This window comes from Eublepharis macularius, chromosome 14, assembly GCF_028583425.1.
Source record: "Eublepharis macularius isolate TG4126 chromosome 14, MPM_Emac_v1.0, whole genome shotgun sequence".
NCBI lineage: Eukaryota > Metazoa > Chordata > Lepidosauria > Squamata > Eublepharidae > Eublepharis > Eublepharis macularius.
This window is the reverse complement of record NC_072803.1, coordinates 39812035-39828500: the sequence shown is the minus strand read 5'-3', so window position 1 is coordinate 39828500 and position 16466 is coordinate 39812035. Positions and strand designations below refer to the sequence as shown.

General features: G+C 52.2%; 1 protein-coding gene across 2 annotated transcripts in view; it reads right to left on the bottom strand.

Moving 5' to 3' along the window:
- Positions 1–12128, bottom strand: part of DMTN (dematin actin binding protein) — a 41017-nt gene extending 28889 nt beyond the window's left edge. The window contains exon 1 of one of the 2 annotated variants that reach the window (XM_054997838.1): positions 11889–12128. The gene's annotated coding sequence lies outside the window, so the exon portion shown is untranslated. Of the gene's footprint in view, positions 1–1570; positions 1644–11888 lie in introns of those variants that run through there. The other variant, XM_054997837.1, reaches the window with a different exon arrangement.
- Positions 12129–16466: the final 4338 nt, after the last annotated feature.

Sequence of the window (16466 nt, the reverse complement as noted above, 5' to 3'; positions counted from 1 at the left end):
GCTCAATGTCGGGTGTGTGTGTGTGACTTTGTTTCAGTAGGGGACATATGTGGTGCCCTTGGAATGGGGCCAGAGAGGCAGGGAAGAGGCATGAGACAGACAGACGGGAGGACAGACGGACGGGTCACCCGAGGGGAGTGGGAGGTGTGTGGCTGGCCTGGGAAGTGCAGAGGGGAAGGACACCCTGCCTTGCTTCCGGCGAGCAGCTTGCGACGGTATCCCAGCTCCCTCCTGTCCTCTCCTCTCTCCCTTCTCCACCTTTCACTTCACTCCTTGCTTATCTGGAGCGGTCAGAAGGGGACCTCGCCCAGATCAGCAGCCGGCCAGCCCGCCTCTCCATAGCAACCTCCAATCTCTCTGGACCATTCCAGCAACGCAGCTCTCTGCCCGGGAGGCTGGAATCCCGGCGGCCACGTGAGCCGCCTGCTCCTGCTGCGGCAGATAAGGGCCGGGCGGGCCAGGCCAACAACACAGTGGAGATTCTTCCAGCACCGGGGAAAAATGCGCTCCAGCCACACGCCCTGAGCAGGGGAAATAATATCCCGACCCATCATCGGTCAGTCAGGGCCAGCCTCTCCCTAAAACCTGAGAGCCGGCCCCCGCTCCCGGCCCCACAGAAAGAATTCCGCTTTCCAAAAAACATACCAGCTTGGAGTAATGGGGCGGGAGGTGTGTGGCTGTTGCAGACCCGGGAGATGTAAAAAGCCAGAGCTCCACTCCCAGCCCCCGCCCCCTTACCAGGGAATATCTTTTGCACGCCAGCTCTCCAGAGTATGCTAAATAATAAGACCAGAGCGTCTCTGAGTCCATCCAGGAGTTCGGCGACACCTCGACGTTTTATCCCACCATATATGCTTATATGGCTCTAGCCCACAAAAGTTTATGCCAGCACAAAGGGTGTTTGGCTTTAAGGTGCCAGGAAGAGAGACTCCTGTTTGTTTGCCCTGCTGCAGTCTGGAACCCCTTTTCCCTCTCTCCCGAGTAAGCTCAACCCCTCACGTCTGGGACGGGGCGGTGTCCCAGGTGGGTCTGAGCCCGACAACAGGCATGCCAGTTTGGATGCAAGCGAGCCTACGAAGGACAGCTGCGCTGCTCCCTCAATGCTCCCCGCTCCAAACCTGGTAGCTAAGAGCACCGCCGGGAGTGGCTCCTCTGAGACTGCCGCACCTGCTTGCTCCCCAGAGACCCGGGAAGCCGTCGGGCACAGAAGGGCGCTTTCTATGCGCCGGGCAGGGGGCATCTCGAGTGCCAGAGAGCTCGCACTAAGCGGGTAGGCATTTGGGGTCCTCACGTTTAGCAGATGAGACTTGCCCGGCCGGGCAGCTCTGGAAGGCTCAAAGGGGCCATGCCGGGAGTGGGGGGGCGGGGAGATGGCAACCTGAACTCACAAACAACCGTCAAAGGCACGGAGAAGGAAACCAGCTGGCCCCAAAGCACAGCGCTTTCCTACCCGCCCCACCGCGCCGCTGCCTCCTTTTCCCTCGGCGCTGCCCTCACTTTCTTTTGTCCTTTTCTCTAGTTCTCCGCCCCTCCCACGCCCCCCTCACCGCGATGTTTCTAGTGTCATTACCAGGTTTCTATGGAAAACTCGCGGCTGGTGCCAGAAGTCAGGCTGGGTCACAAGTTCCAGAAGCAGAGACAAAGTTCAGCCCTCCAGCCGGGGGCAGCCGCGTGGGGGCCGGCTTTGCTCGCACAGGAAGAGCCAGAGAGCTGCAGCCCGGCGAACATGCTGCGCTCAGCACATGGCAGGGAAAGGAGGGGGGGCAGGTGGCTTCCCCGGTAGCTCCCGGCCCTGTAGCAAACAGATGCAGCGTCTCCTGCCAAATCCACATCAAACACTCCAAACGGAAACAGCCCCTTCTCCACCGAGCTGTGGAGAGGATTTAGGGAATGTGGTCATCTCAGAACGGATGTGACTCCGGATCCAGCTGGGACTGCACTCATTTTGTCCCTATGTGGACAGGGCTGGTCCAGGACTCTTACAATGGGGCATACCGACAAAGCCGTAAATTGCAATGGCCAACCCACGATCACTGAAAAGTCAGAGGGAATCAACACCCCAGCTCCCACCACTTCATCTGCTTCCACTACACTGCTTGGGGTCAGGGTACATGTGACTTCAACGTTCCATCTATGTCTGTCAAGTTGCAGCAACTCAGGCCTTTTTGTCCATTCCCCCACATGTACATGGCTGCTGGAACCTGATAGGTATAGTGACATAGATGTGTATCTGTATGCCAGACATGTTAAGAATAAAGGAGGGCAATTCCTCATGCACAAAGTGGAGGAGGATTTAATTGAGGTCTAAGGCAACTCCTATAGGCCTAAGGACTCATTCACCTGCATGGCTTCCAGTATCACATATGAGATCACCTGCCAGCCAGTAATGGCCGTCCATAATACATGTCACCCCCATGTGGGAGAAAGTCACAAGTATGGGACACAAAGGGCTTCTCTGCACACATGATCATTACCACACAGAACAGGAGGGATAACTTGTTTACCATAACACAAGATGTGTGCACCTTTTCAAACATGCATAGTACAGGAGACCAATCTGTGACACCACAAATGGCACAGGCAGCAGGTGTTCCTTGCATCCCTAGAGGGGAGCTGGAGGAGCACTGGGCCACAATATGGAAGAGTGTCAGTGCGCTATTCTGCCTGCTTTTCCAGTGCTGTGCTATTTATTGAAAGATGATGGTAAAACTGAGCCATGGTCTGGGTGGAAAGGTGTAGCGTATCTCCTGTAACATCCTCTTGCAGTAAATGGGGGGGGGGTCATGCTTGTTGGAAAGGTTGCTGCAGGTATTCCACCCATACACTTGTAACATGAATAGTACCAATTTAGCGCAAGGCCACATAATTTAAAACCAGTGGGCATATGACCCAGTTGCCTTGTTTGAAACTGGTTTGGGCCAGGTCAGTGTCTGGATGGGAGATCCTCCCCCTCCCCATGTACGCTGCCCTGATTTTCACAATGGAAGAAGACATGAAATAAACAAAACTTGCATAAGAGAGGAAGTTGCCTCACATCCTTAATAAAGGCAAATAACAATTAAAAAAACAGAGACAGCATTTCTGTTGTGAACAGACCACACCAAGCCATGAGGGAATGAATGTAAATCAACAAATTTTAACATGCCTTCAAAAGAGGATGGTTGCTTTAAACTAACAATAACTGGGGAGGGGGGGACAAGGCCTTGCATCATAAAACTCTGGGTCCCTCTTAAGCGCCTCACAGCTCAAATCCACAAAGTTTTCACGGTTTTGCAAGTGCCAGGCTCAAGAAACCATTTTCTCCCCCCTCCCAGTCCATTAGAGACAATGAAATCTTAATGTGGCAGCTACTGGAGCTAATGGCATGGAAACAAGGAGACAGAATGTGACCAGGATCCTTAAAGGGCACCTCCCCCCCCCCACACACACAAGAGGATGTCAACCTGGTCTAATTCTGCCCTTTAGAAAGGCAGACCAAACAGCCAACACAGAGTGCACCCGCTAGCCACATTTTGGCAGCACCAAGCCAACTGCATGCCAAGTAGCTTGTTTCTGAAGGGCAGGCAGAGTGCAGGGCCAGGACACTGGTGAGTAAACCTCAGTTGTCTCGTCGCATACTCTTTATTTTGGCTTTGGGGCAAGCTGCCAGAAAAGCAAAGGGCTTGGCCAGTCTCTTATCTCCCCCCCATTCTTTTAAACTGTACCTCTGAGATTAATAGCCTGCTTTTGTACCAAGCTCAACTTGCCTCGCCAGTTCTGGGCTTTACTCCCCTTTCCCAGAACTGCACATCACAAGAGCTGGCAACCATAATGGCATGCCAAAACTTCAGGAGACAGAGCAAGTCCCAGACTGGCTGCATCAATTAGAAGCCTGAAAAAGGTCAGTTGCCTACCCACCCATCTGGGACAAAACATCCCTCAAGCTTTTCTAGTGCTGCCCATTTTCTAGGTTTAAAGTGGATCCCTATAGCAGATAGTAATCTGTATCTCTGAGGATAGTTTCTGGTAGGTAGTCATATTGTTTTGCAGTAGAAAAGCAGGATTTGTGCCCAGTGGCACCTCAGAGACAAAAAAAAATTGTCAGGGTAAGATTCGGGTCCAGTAGCACCTTAAAGACCAACTAGATTTCCAGAGTGTGAGCTTGTGAGGGTCTGAGCTCCCTTTGCCTTGAAAGCTCATACTCTAGAAATCGACTTGGTTTTTAAGGTGCTACTGGACCCAAATCTTGCTTTTCTACCACAGACCAACACAACTGCCTAGCTGAAAAGATTTTCAGTGTGTAAACTTTCGAGAGTGCGAGCTATCTGAAGAAGGGTGCTCTGACTCCTGAAACCTTGCACCCGGAAAACCTTGTTGGTCTCCAAGATGCCACTGGACTCAAATCGTCCTGTATCTCTGAGGCTCAGAACAGGGCAGCGTTGCTCAGAGGCAGGTTAAGACAGGCTGGGGTGGCCCTAAACTAGATCAACTTTAAGAGTCCCTCAGAGCATTGCGCAAGAAAGACGATTAAGGCATTCTTTTGTGTGTGTGAGAGAGAGAGAGGGGGGGGGGGATCCGTCTGCGCCGACCACAGTAGGCGGTTGCTGGGCCGCGTTCTCCTCGACGGGTCACGTTGCTGCTGCAGCACCCAGGCCAGGGGTAGGGGAAGGTTAATCCAGCCGCGGGCACAGCCCGGCTCGCCACTTTCCCTCCCTTCTCGCCCCGCCATCTGCTCGGGATGCGCCGGGCGGGGCCAATCCGTCGGCTTCCCGAAGCGTCCGACTGCCCGAGGAGACTCTGCAGCCGGGCCTGGCGACTGCTGGGAAGCTTCCAGAAGAGGAAGAGACCGAGGCGAGCAGAAAGAAGCCGCTGCCCCTCGCTCCTTCTCCCGCCGCTTCCTAACAAGCATCCCCAGCAGCGAGCGAGGCGCTGCGGCTTCTTCTCTCCTTCCTCGCCAGGAAGAGCGGGCCGCGCCCTGGGCAACTGCCGAGTAGGACCTCTGGGGTTGCCGACGCCCTGCTGGCTGCGGGAGGCCTGGTCCCGGAGGGGCCCGCGTGAAGCGCCTGTTAAGGCCGCAGGGCTGCCTCTGGCGGCGCAAGCCCACTGGTGCGAATGCAAGAAACGGTTCAGCGGCGCCGCTGCGGGGCCGCGTCGGCGTGGCTTGTCAGTGTGCCGGTGTGGAGGGGCATTATTTGGATCTCCCATATCCCAAATCTCGGGTTGCTGCTGGTCGCCCGAGCTAGCAGGAGTCAGCAGCCCAGCTCACAGCACAGGGCATGTTCCGCCTAGTTCATTCATCAACCATCCCGGCCGGAGAGCCCCGAGCGCAGTCCTGGGCTTGGCTCGGGAGAGGAAAGCAGCCTGCAGTTTGGTTTTGACAGGGAGGAGGGCCACGTGATCCGTAATCCCAGATCAAAATGGGATTAGCCTGCTCATTGTGCATGTCAGAGGAGGGGGGGAGACTGCCCCTGGCTGGCAGAATGGGGGCTGCAGCACTAAAGAGATGCCTGACTGGGGACAGGTTAAACACTGCACACCCTGGGGTGCAGGGCGGGGTAGAAGCTGTGACACGACCCAGCAGACTCTCCCTCCTCAAACTGGCAACATACTGCTCCAAGTAGCACCAGAAGGAGAACAGCCTGCGCAACGAAAAGGCGCTTAGATGCCAAGGATTCTCCAAGTCTTAAAATAGGGATGTGCAGCCATCTGCCTGGGCAGGGCCACGGAAACTGTTGGTAGCTCACAGCCTGCCCAGCTTGCATCCTCTCCCAGAGAGCACCCAGATGACCGGCAGCCATGCCAGGACACGCAACACCTTGCCTCTTCTCTGCTTGGAATACTGAATAGTTGAAAAAGAACTTGGTGAGGCTCAAAATCCTACCATGTCTAATAGTTCTACCACTGCTTCTGGTAAAATGCCATCAGATCCACACTCCTATCTTAGTGGCATGACCTCTCTCCTCTCACTCAAATTTCTTCCAGCTCTACATCCAGAGCTGGCAGACAAGGCACTGAGCAAAGACTTCCAAGGGCCACCTTCTGCTGGGAATCTCCTAGAAGAGGGAGACCTGCGCAAGGCAGAGAAGGGGGCCCTTGCCCCTTTGAATACTCTGGATCTGAATCTCGAGCACGATTATGATGAAATCCACCACAATGGCAGCAATTTGTCATAATGTAAATCATTGTTTTACATTCTTAAGGTGAAGAATTCGGCTTTCTTTCATACAGAATGGGACCAACTTCATCTTTTAACAAATGAGATGCAAATTGGGAAGAAGACTCCAATGCTTGCGCACAGAGAAGCAGCTCCGATCTTCGGGCTGTGAGCGTACTCTCCCCTCCCCCATACCTTCTCAAGAGTCCTTCTGACACAATGCTAGCAGCAGGCTGTGGGCTTCCCTGTCCTACCTTGGCACCCAACATGTGTGTGTCTGTGTGGCGGCTGAATTAGTGAGGCATACAGGATGGGAAAAAACAGACCTTTCAACCTTCCCTGCCAGCTTCCAGGCAGGCCAGTTGCAGTGCTGTTGTCCCAAAACTCTGGATCTAAATGTCCGGAACATGGAGAGCTGAGAGCAGGAGGTCAGTTCCTAAGTGCCTTTCTGGCAAGGCAATGGCAGAGATGGCCAAAATATAGATTAGGGTGCTTATATAGTTCCGTTCTTGGCTAAGACACATTATGAGCCACTTCTCCTCCAACACATTCCCTTCTTTTGCCTGCTGCAGACTCCTTCCTCACATCTTTGCCTGGTTGCCTGTGCTATCCTACTTGTTCACTTAAACACTTAGCCTTTTGCCTCCCTAATCTCCCTACATGAGAGAGCTGGCTGTTGTCCCTTTAGTGCAGATGAGAGCTATGGCACCCTTGTACATGTATACAACTTTGCCCCCTGCAACTGGGTTTCTGCTCAAAAGTGGAGCCATTCAGCAAAGCGGCTATTATCCCCTCTCCTGGCCCAGACCACGATAGGTGAGCCTCAGCAGGTTCATGGATGGGGCAGTCACTGTGCACAGATTTGCCAACTCTTGAGTTGTTTTTCTGTGGCTCTTCCAGACAACCCTACTAGATTCTCCTGATCCACGGGAAACAAGGCAAAATTACCAGGAAGCGTTTTAATGGTAACTGTGGGTTCTGAGACAGACTTTTTCTTCAACCAATTAAATATCTTGCCTACTACCCTTTCCCCTTGCAACTTGTTACCCCCAGAGCATGGGCCGTCTTTCTTGGATGTTTCACAAGTCTGCCGATCCAGTGGTTCTGGGGCAAGTGCATGCCCTCTGTGCCCTGAAACAAGGTGCAGTGTGAGATGGATATTTTACAAGTGCAAGAAGTGTGCTGTATTACTCTCGCTGCAAGACCGAAAAGCTTCAGAACTATCCTGTGGGATCAGGACTTGGTGTGCCTAGTCTAGCATTCTGGACAAGATCTGGCCAGTAACTGCACAGGGGCTCATTATCCGACATTCTGTTTCTGGCAGTGGCCAGCAGGATGCCTCTGAGAACCTAGCAGCTTTCCTCATAATTTGCATCTGGCACTCACAGGTAATCTACTTCTGACTATGGAGGTTCCATGTAACTGTCACTGCTGAAAATAATTTATTGTTCTATCCAGCATCACGAACTTGAGAATTAGAGTGGTAAGGGAAATTATGGTTTTATAGCATGGGGATGGAGATTGGATTACTGAGATATAATGCAGAATGACAGCTCTTTCACAAACATGAAAGACTGAGGAAAACACGTGGAATGGATAAAAAATGACCACATGGGAACTGCTCCTGTCACTTCATGCTACCATTACAGTAATGGTACATTAACTCACATTAACTCTGTATTTTGTGGATTTGGGATGGGTAATTCCACTCCTAAAGCCACAACAATAAACCCAAGGTAATAACATACTCTGACAGATCTAAAACCAAACAAAATCTCAACTCTGAATTCCTCTTTTTAAAGAAATGGGCACTGAAAGCAGAATGTAACAAGGTCTTTCATGGCTTCCTGGAAATGCTTTGGGCAGGGGGCTTCAAAAATGCCAGAATTTCTCCACGCATTTCCCACATAATTATATCAGCTTGATGCATCATGGATGGGATAAAATAATTTCCTCTTAGCAGACCATAGATATTGCAACAGGATGAAGAGGGAAATCTAGCCTGTGGAGTCTGAAACCCCTTGGTCACCACCGCTGTATGTTAGAATGGGCACCTTGAAGAGTGACTGGAAGAAAACGAACATGCTGAAGAGCTGCAGTAACACACTCCCCCTCATTCCCCCTTCACCAGCAGGCGGACCCAAGTAATTAGCTGAAGCATCCAAACAGCCTTCCAGGGCAGTCCCACATCTAGAAAGCAGTGGGTAGTCTAGCCAAGTAATTAGCTGAAGCATTCAAACAGCCTTCCAGGGCAGTCCCACATCTAGAAGGCAGTAGGTAGCCTAGCTTTATTACTACAGAAAGAATGGCCATGCACCAATTGTTCTGAATTTCAGAGACAGTCACAGCTTTCTCATGGTGGCGAGTTGGCAAAAAACACTTGTGAATGTCACTTGTTGGTATGAAATGATTTTAACAGAATGACACTTCTTAGATTAATGAGAACTTGCAGCTAATGTGTCTCAACTCATGTGATGCATATCAAAATCACTAAAGGGTCGGTATCCTGAAGATAAACACAACCTCAGCTCCATCTTCCTACCACCTATGCCTGCCCTCCTTTTTGCCAACCCATTTTTCTTTGGTGCCCCAGCCGAAGTGCACGCTAGTGAGCTCTGCTTCTGTTAATGCTTTCTTTTCCTTTGAAACACAGACCAGGGAGCACTAGGAATAACAAAGAAAGGGAAGATGTGTCATACTTGCATGGATGCCAGCTGGCTTAGGTAGCAGGTCTCGGAAAACCTCTGCTTCACATGAACACAAGAAACTGCCTTATTTATTTTATTTACATTATATTTAGTTTGCCTTTCTCACTGAGACTCAAGGTGGATTACATTGTGTAAGTTAATGCACTCAACAGCAGCACCATTCAATAAACAACGCACGAGGGTATGAAAATCCAAATTCACAGCTATTCGAAGACAAGTAGAAATTCAATACACAGCTGAAACAACGCTGAACCAGTCAGACCACTATTCTATCAAGATCCGTACTGTCCACTGTGCCTGGCAGCAGCTCTTCAGGGTTTCAGGTCTTTTACATTATCTAGTACCTGATGCTTTCAACTGGAAATTCTAGGGATTGAACTTGGGACCTTCTGCATGCAAAACAAATGATCTGCCACCAAGCTATGCCTGTCAGGATGGGTCACTGCATGATCCCCTGTGAAAGTATTTTTCCTGTTCCTGTTCTCCAGTACCAAGATAACTGGTCTCCTGCATTACAAAGGCCTTCCTCTGAGCTCCAGAAGGGGGATGCTTCCCAGAGTCCTGATGCTGCTCATCTGTCACACAGACTGTGTGTTTGTCTATTCTGCTTCTGGCATGAAAGACTTCTAAGCACTCACAAAGAATAGCCAGAAGGAGCTTCAAAGGCACCAAAAGAGGACCCAGAAATCCCACAGAAGAGCCATCCTAAGAGGACACTGAGGTTCCCCAGCCACAGTCTGTCATGAAACAGGCTCCACACACAGTGGATATCCTCCAGTGTGGCAGTCAACAGTGATGCCCCCAGAGGGATCAGAGTTCAATTTGTTCATCCTCTCTTACTTCATACTCTTCTCTCACCCCCACAAAAGGACTAATTTGACTTGCTAATTGCAGAGGGCTGCTAAGCTCTGATGGAACTTTAAGGACCACGACCACATTTATTGTAGCAGAAGCATTTGTGAGCCAGAATCTACTTTGCAAGAAGTCATGCAGAGGGCTTTTAACCTATATATACGCAAAAGTAAAATTTCATACAGGGAATCAAAACCAGTTTGTTTTGAGGTAAGAGGAAGCATGTGACCCGGCCCAGCTGTGGTGTCCCAAGAACCGCTGCTTGGTGGTTTAGGCCAGGGGGCCTGCTTTGGGGCTGGGAGAGAGACCACATGGAGCCATCACTGTGCCTCTAAGGTGCAAAGACCTTCAGAGGTCAGAGATAGGATCCAGGAGCCCTGAGCTCAAACCTGTAAGTGGTTGGGTTATGAATCTGCTGGCTGGAATCCCTCTACTGCCATGAGCTCAGCAGGTGACCTTGGATAAGCCACTCCTCTCAGGCCCAGCACCCCAGCTGTATTGTGGAGATAATGAGAACACTGACTTTGTTCATTGCTCTGGGTGGGGCACTGATTTAGCCTCCTCCTCCTAGTCATTAATGCAGCCAAGCAGCAGGTGTGAGGGGGCCCTGAAAATTCTCTGCCCCCACTTTCCTAACAACTTTCAGAAGTAAAAACTGCTGGGAGGGGAAGTTTAAGGGACTTCAGAAGCAAAGGCTGGAGGAAAGGTTTAGTCTGACCCGCCCCCCCCCCCAATCACTTCTCCCTCCACTTTCTGTGTGTTCAGCTGAAACTTGCAGACTTGCGCAGCCTTTTGCCCAAGGATCAAGTGGAAATGCTCACAGAAGGTGGGAAGGATGCGCTTGGGAGAGAGAAAACTTTGGCAGTCTTCCTCTCGGCCCAGCCTCTCCCTTTGCTCTTCTCTGCTGAAATTCAGACTACACTCGGGGAGGGGGCAGCGCTGGGTGGATCTGGGCAAAACAGTTACTCCCCTTCCCCTCCAGCTCTGCGTTTTAATGGCGCAACCCCAGAAAGCATCCCGAGGGCTGGCCCGCTCCCAGGGTACACGAACCGGAGTTCCAGCAGCGCAGGCTCCTCGGGGGCTTTTGTGCCGGCTTGGCGCGCTCAGAGCGGTCGTCCCGCCGGTCAGAAAGCGCCGCAGCAGCGCGCCGGGACAGGGACGAGGACGTTTCGCAGCCAAGCGCGCCTCCCGCTCCCCGAGAGCAGCGCCACCGACAGGGAGGCGTCCCCGGCAGACGCCCGCCCCATCAGCGCGCTACTGAGCTCGAGCGAGCGCGCCACTTGCGGCTCCTACTGAACGTCGCCCAGCGAGAAGCCGAGAAGAACGAGGCTGGTGCTTGGAGAAGGGCCGGAGCCTAGCCCAGGCACCTGCGGGAGGACGAGGGAGGGGGAGGCTGAGCCAGGCTTTGAAACCCGACGGGCCTCCGGGATCGGCGGAGCTGCCTTTCGGCGGGGAAAGCGGTGAAGACTCTGGCAGGCACGCCACCGCTCCCCCCCCCCCCCGCGGAAACCAAGTAATCTAAGCCGGTGGGTCTGGGCAAGGAACGTGACCAGCGCAGAAGCCGCCTTGTGGAGTTTGGCGGCCACCCAGGGAAGCCGGGAGTTAGAGGCGCACTTGGAACTTCCAACTTCCCTCAGAGCTCTGCTGCGATCTTTGTTTCTGGCCGGGCTCCTGTGCCTCCACCAACCAAAGGGCCGGAGGAAAATTTGCAGGTGAAACCCTCCCACCACTGCTGAATCCCTCCTTTGACAACAGACTGAAGCCCGTTGGTGACATGTTGGGTCCTTCCTCCGATGTGTGGCTCGCAAAGCAAACGTGGGATTCCTCCCGGGAACCCTGGCCCCAGCCACGGGGTCCGAAGCGGCCGATGCTCACGGGGCCGCTTGGCTTGTCCCTCCGCGAGTTGCCGCCTAGAGACAGAAAGGAACGAGGGAATGGACACACGCGAAGGAAAGGCGGCGGCGATGCCGGGGGAGCGGCGAGCAGGGGCCCCTTCTGTCCCCCATTCCCGAAATGCAGCTCCCGCCGACACAACCCCCCCGGGGGCCACAGCTCGACGACAGGTGGAATTCCGGGCGGGGCAGCTCCTCCGGGCTCCGCACCAGCTCGGCCGAGGCTCTCCGGCTTCGCCACCTCTCCCCAAAGCGCGGCGCTGCGGCTTCCCTTCCACGCCCAGTCCAGACGACGCCACTTACCAAGCCGGGCCTGCAGCGGCAGCGAAGGCGACAACGGCGAGGAGCCAGTCCCGCCCGCCGGCGCGGAACGGCCAGCCGGGCCCGGAGGCAGAGATGGACGGCGCCGAGCATCGACGGCGGAGGCGGCCGCCCAGGGCGCGCGCGAGAGCGGAGGCGCCTCTCCCGCGCCGCCGCCTCCCTCTGCCCGCCCCCTCCAGCGCGGCTGGGCTGGCGCTGGCCGTTTGGGAACGAGCAAGAGGAGAATGCTCGAGCGGCGCGGTGACGAAGCGGGATTGGGGCGCGCCCGGCTGGAAGCAAGGCCCGGGGAGCAAAGCGCGAAGAGCCGTCCCGACTGGCTGCCGTGGCCTTCCGGCTGTCGCGGATCGGGCCCGAACACCTGCCCCGCCGCACACCGGAATAGCCGGCAGACACCACGTGCACAGACCCCGCCGCGGGAGCTGGTCGAGCCCGGGCTGTCGGCCGCCAAGGAATGCTTTGTTTCCGCGAAGAAGGTGCCAGGCGAAGCCCCCTGCTCCTGCGGAAGGCCCCCCTCCCCAAATATCATCCGGAGGGGGCTGGGTGTGGTTCGTCAGGAGGAGGCGACCGCCAGCCTGCCTGCACATGCTCAGATGCACTCTTCTAGAAATACTACGACGCAGCTTCTAGGGACCGGCAGGGCCGTTCGAGAAAGGTTTCGGGGACCAGAAAGGATTTTGTCAGCTTTGGGTTCCACCATTTCCAATAAATATACATCTGCATTTTTCTGCACTCCCCCCATCTGCTAATAACTCCAACTCCCATCAATGTCTACTTAATTTTTAAAGCCAGAAGTGCCAGAGCACTTACACTCTTTAATGCTAAACCAAGCTACACAGGTTCAAATAATGTCTCTCTTCTTGCTGTGGGAACAGCAGCCCAGTCACCTCAATGTCCTCATCCTTCAGGGCTTCCCTTTTGTCCAGATGAAATATCAGTCTGAAGATCTATTAATATAACTAGCAGGTAAAAAAATCTCGTGAGCAAGAAAGATCTCTGCTTGATCAGCCCCCTCTGCAAATTCTGTATTCACAAAATCTGAGCTGCTAGGTCAAAGCTAAGATCTTCATTTTTCTGCAGGAAAACTTCCTTGGAATACAAGCTTGTCCTATCTTTTCCAAGACTGGAATCACACGTGCATCCTAAAGCACAGGAAAGTTGTAATGCAATTTTAAATCCAGCTTCTTGCATGGCCAGAATCAATATTCAGAAACCTTGCAAGCACGTTAGTAGTCATTTTCTGGTTTTCACATGTGTAGACCAAGAAGTAGCAGGACATCTTGGGTGTGGTGAACAATTTGCATGTTTTGGGTTACTATTCATTTTGCAATTTAAAATGTCCTCCTTGGCCAGGGCATCCCATAATAGGGGTCCTCAATCAGCACAGTGCCTGAGTTCTCATCATCACATTAGCCTGCTTGCATTCTAGCTCTGGGACTTAATAACTGTGCTTATATACCACTCTTCTAGACATATTAGTGCCTCACCCAGATCAGTGAACAAATTATTATTATCCCCACAATACAGCTGGGGCTGAGAGGAGTGGCTTACCCAAGGCCACCTACTGAGCTTATGGCAGTAGTGGGATATGAACCAGTAGAGTGCTGATTTGCAGCCGAACCACGTAACCACTGTGCTACAGCAGCTCTTGACTTGGGGACCAAGGCATTCCACTAGAAGGCAGAAGTAACAATCCAGAAAACACTGATAACAGCTGAAGCCCAGAAGCATTTGAACCAGGGCCAATGGTCCTCACTGTGCCCTGTTCTGACCAAACAGATGTTAGTGTGCCTTCAGGGATAGACTGCAGGCATGCTGGAACTCCTACTGCTGTCAGCTTGAGAGCACGTTGCCCATCTTTTTTTTGTGCAGAGTTCCTTAGCGTTTCCAGTAGCCAAAAACAGGCAAAGGAGTCAGCTGCCTCAAGCAGTGGGTCTTAGGCATCATTAAGGGCGTCAGAGCAGATGGGAGACAGACAGATCTGCCCCATATTGCACAGCACTTAAGAAGCCCCACTTAAACCATCAGGAGTTGCAGGAGTGGTACAGGCACGGCCCTGGCTTGAGAACACTGCAAGTAGCTTCGCGAAAGAGGGATAATAAGAAAGGACCAATGACCTAGACCTTCTTGGGAGTCACAGCCTATCTGCATGGGACCAGTTGCCTTGGAGCACAGTGCATGGATCCCAGGCCTTTGCCACTCCCCAACCCCAAAAGGCAAAGGCCCTGGTTCCAAGGCCAGGCTCTGTCTAGATAGGCTGCTTGCCCTAGGAGGCCCATGCTGCTGTTGCATGGAAGATTCAGGGGGACTATTCTGGGTCTTTAGGTTGCCTTGGATTAAGGTGGCTTCTGGCCCAGGCCACTGAGATGCATAGGAGAAGAAGGCTGGGCACTGAGGTCAGAAAAATCAGCCTTTCTGTAGCACATTTCAAATGCTCAAAGCGCTTTGGGGTACTTGCTGAGAATGTGTTGAAATGATGATGAACAGCCACAGATCCACCCACACCGCCCTCTCCTTCACTGCTAGAGAGAAAATCTCACCATGAATATAATGGTGCAAGCGCAGGCCCTGGGCTGCTGCACTCAAGTACCTCTTGCTCCCAATTCAGAATCTTTTGCTCTCAGGCTCTCCTGCAAGCACAAGCTAAGCAATATTTTTCTCCCAGTCCCAGCCATGAAAAACACCCACCACCACCAAGGCCCACCTGCCCTTCCACTGGCTGCCCTTGGAAAATGACAGTCCACCTGCCACAGGCCTACCTTCAGAGGAGACCGGGCCCAGCTGCAGGCAGGTTTGTCCTTCCGGGAGGCGCCATCCTTGCTCCTAGCATCTCAGCCAGGCTGCTGCTTGTTGCCACCGCGACCGACAGTCAGTCTCCCTCCCTCCCTCCCGCAGCAACTCACAGCTGGGATGAGCAGCGGCAGTAGTAGCTAAACGAAGCAGGAGGGAGCCGATAATTTGCAGCAGCGATGGATGCAGCCAACAGCTCCCTCTTTCTCTCGGCTGCCCAACTAATGGCAGGGGTGGTGACGAGGGAGGGAGGGAGGGAGGAAAAATCTCTGTGCAGACACCCCCCTTGCAATCAGACAATCCTCCTCTGATACCCTGCCTTATTCCTGATTGCCTAGGAGGAACATCCCCAAGGAAAGAACACTGTGCCCCAGCCTGCATGCACAGAGACACACAATCAGAACGAGGGCAAAGGAGGGCATCCAGTCACTGGGAGGATTGTGGTGTCACTCTGGACAACTCCGATCAATATGTGGGTAAAGAGGATGGGCTGGGGAGAGAAATGTCCATCCCCCCTTATCAGTGAGGCTCATGCTTGTGGGCACACGTCCCATCCCCGCTTTGCAATTCCCGCATGTATTTGGGTTCTTGGACCCATTTGTTTCTTTAGATATTTATATCCTGCTTTTCTCCCCAGTGGGGATCCAAAGCAGCTTACAACACGGATCTTCCCTCCTCTGTTTTATCCTTCCTAACAACGACACTGTGGGGTAGCTTCTGGTGGGTAGCTGTGTTATTCTGTAGTAGAAGAGCAAGACTTGGGTCCAGTAGCACCTTAGAGACCAACTAGGCTAAGAGAGTGACTGGACCAAGGTCATCTAGCAAGCTTCCACGTCAGAGTGGGGAATTTGAAGCAGAGTCTTTTAGATCCTAGTCTGATATTATTCCACCACGCTCGCTCTCCATGAGGCATTCTCACATTCAATAAATGGGGACTATTCACCATGGAAACTGCTACCCTTTTCCATGCTCAGTTTGGGTGGTGAAAGAATGACCAACGGTAGGCAACTTTCTTCTCTTTCTGAGCATGATACAGTTTGCATTCTCATGACACACACTTTTGAGTAAACAGAACATGGACTGAACTGCCCCTTACCTGTTACCAGCCACCTCTTTGTAACAGCCAAGGTGATGAGGTCTGTTAGCTACCTTGGGTGTTCTTTTTGAACAGAGAGGTGGGGTATAAACAAATGTAATTGAAGAAGGAACAAGAGGTTCTCCCCATCTCCAAATGCCTATATCTGGGCAGTGCATAGGCAGATGTGTTCTTATCCCAAGGCAAGATCTAGGATGCCATGCAGGGCAGCAGAGCAGGAGACGAGCTGATGTGACCAGAGCTACTGAGATTCCCAGGATATCCTCTGGGCCTCCCTTGTGCTGCTCAGAACATATTATTAAAACAAATCCCATGGCTTGCTCGGCAACGTGGACCCCCTGGAATTTTGTCCCTGCCTCAGTGGCCTTGGATTTTTAAAAAAATACTTTATTTTCAGCTTTAACATTTTATAACTCCAAATACAACATAATCTATAACACACATTAACATTAAAAGAAAAACTTTGTCAAAGATAAAGCAAAATAATGAAATACATAATATTTGTTCGTTTGTTTTGATTTCTATTCCACCCTCCTGCACTGGCAGGCTCAGGGCGGTTTACATTCCAAAAAACATTCCATAAAAACTTACATTTTAAAAGTTTAAAACAACAGTAACAAACAGTATGATATAAATATTTAAAAAGTACAAGAAAGCAGCAACAGAGGTAATACATA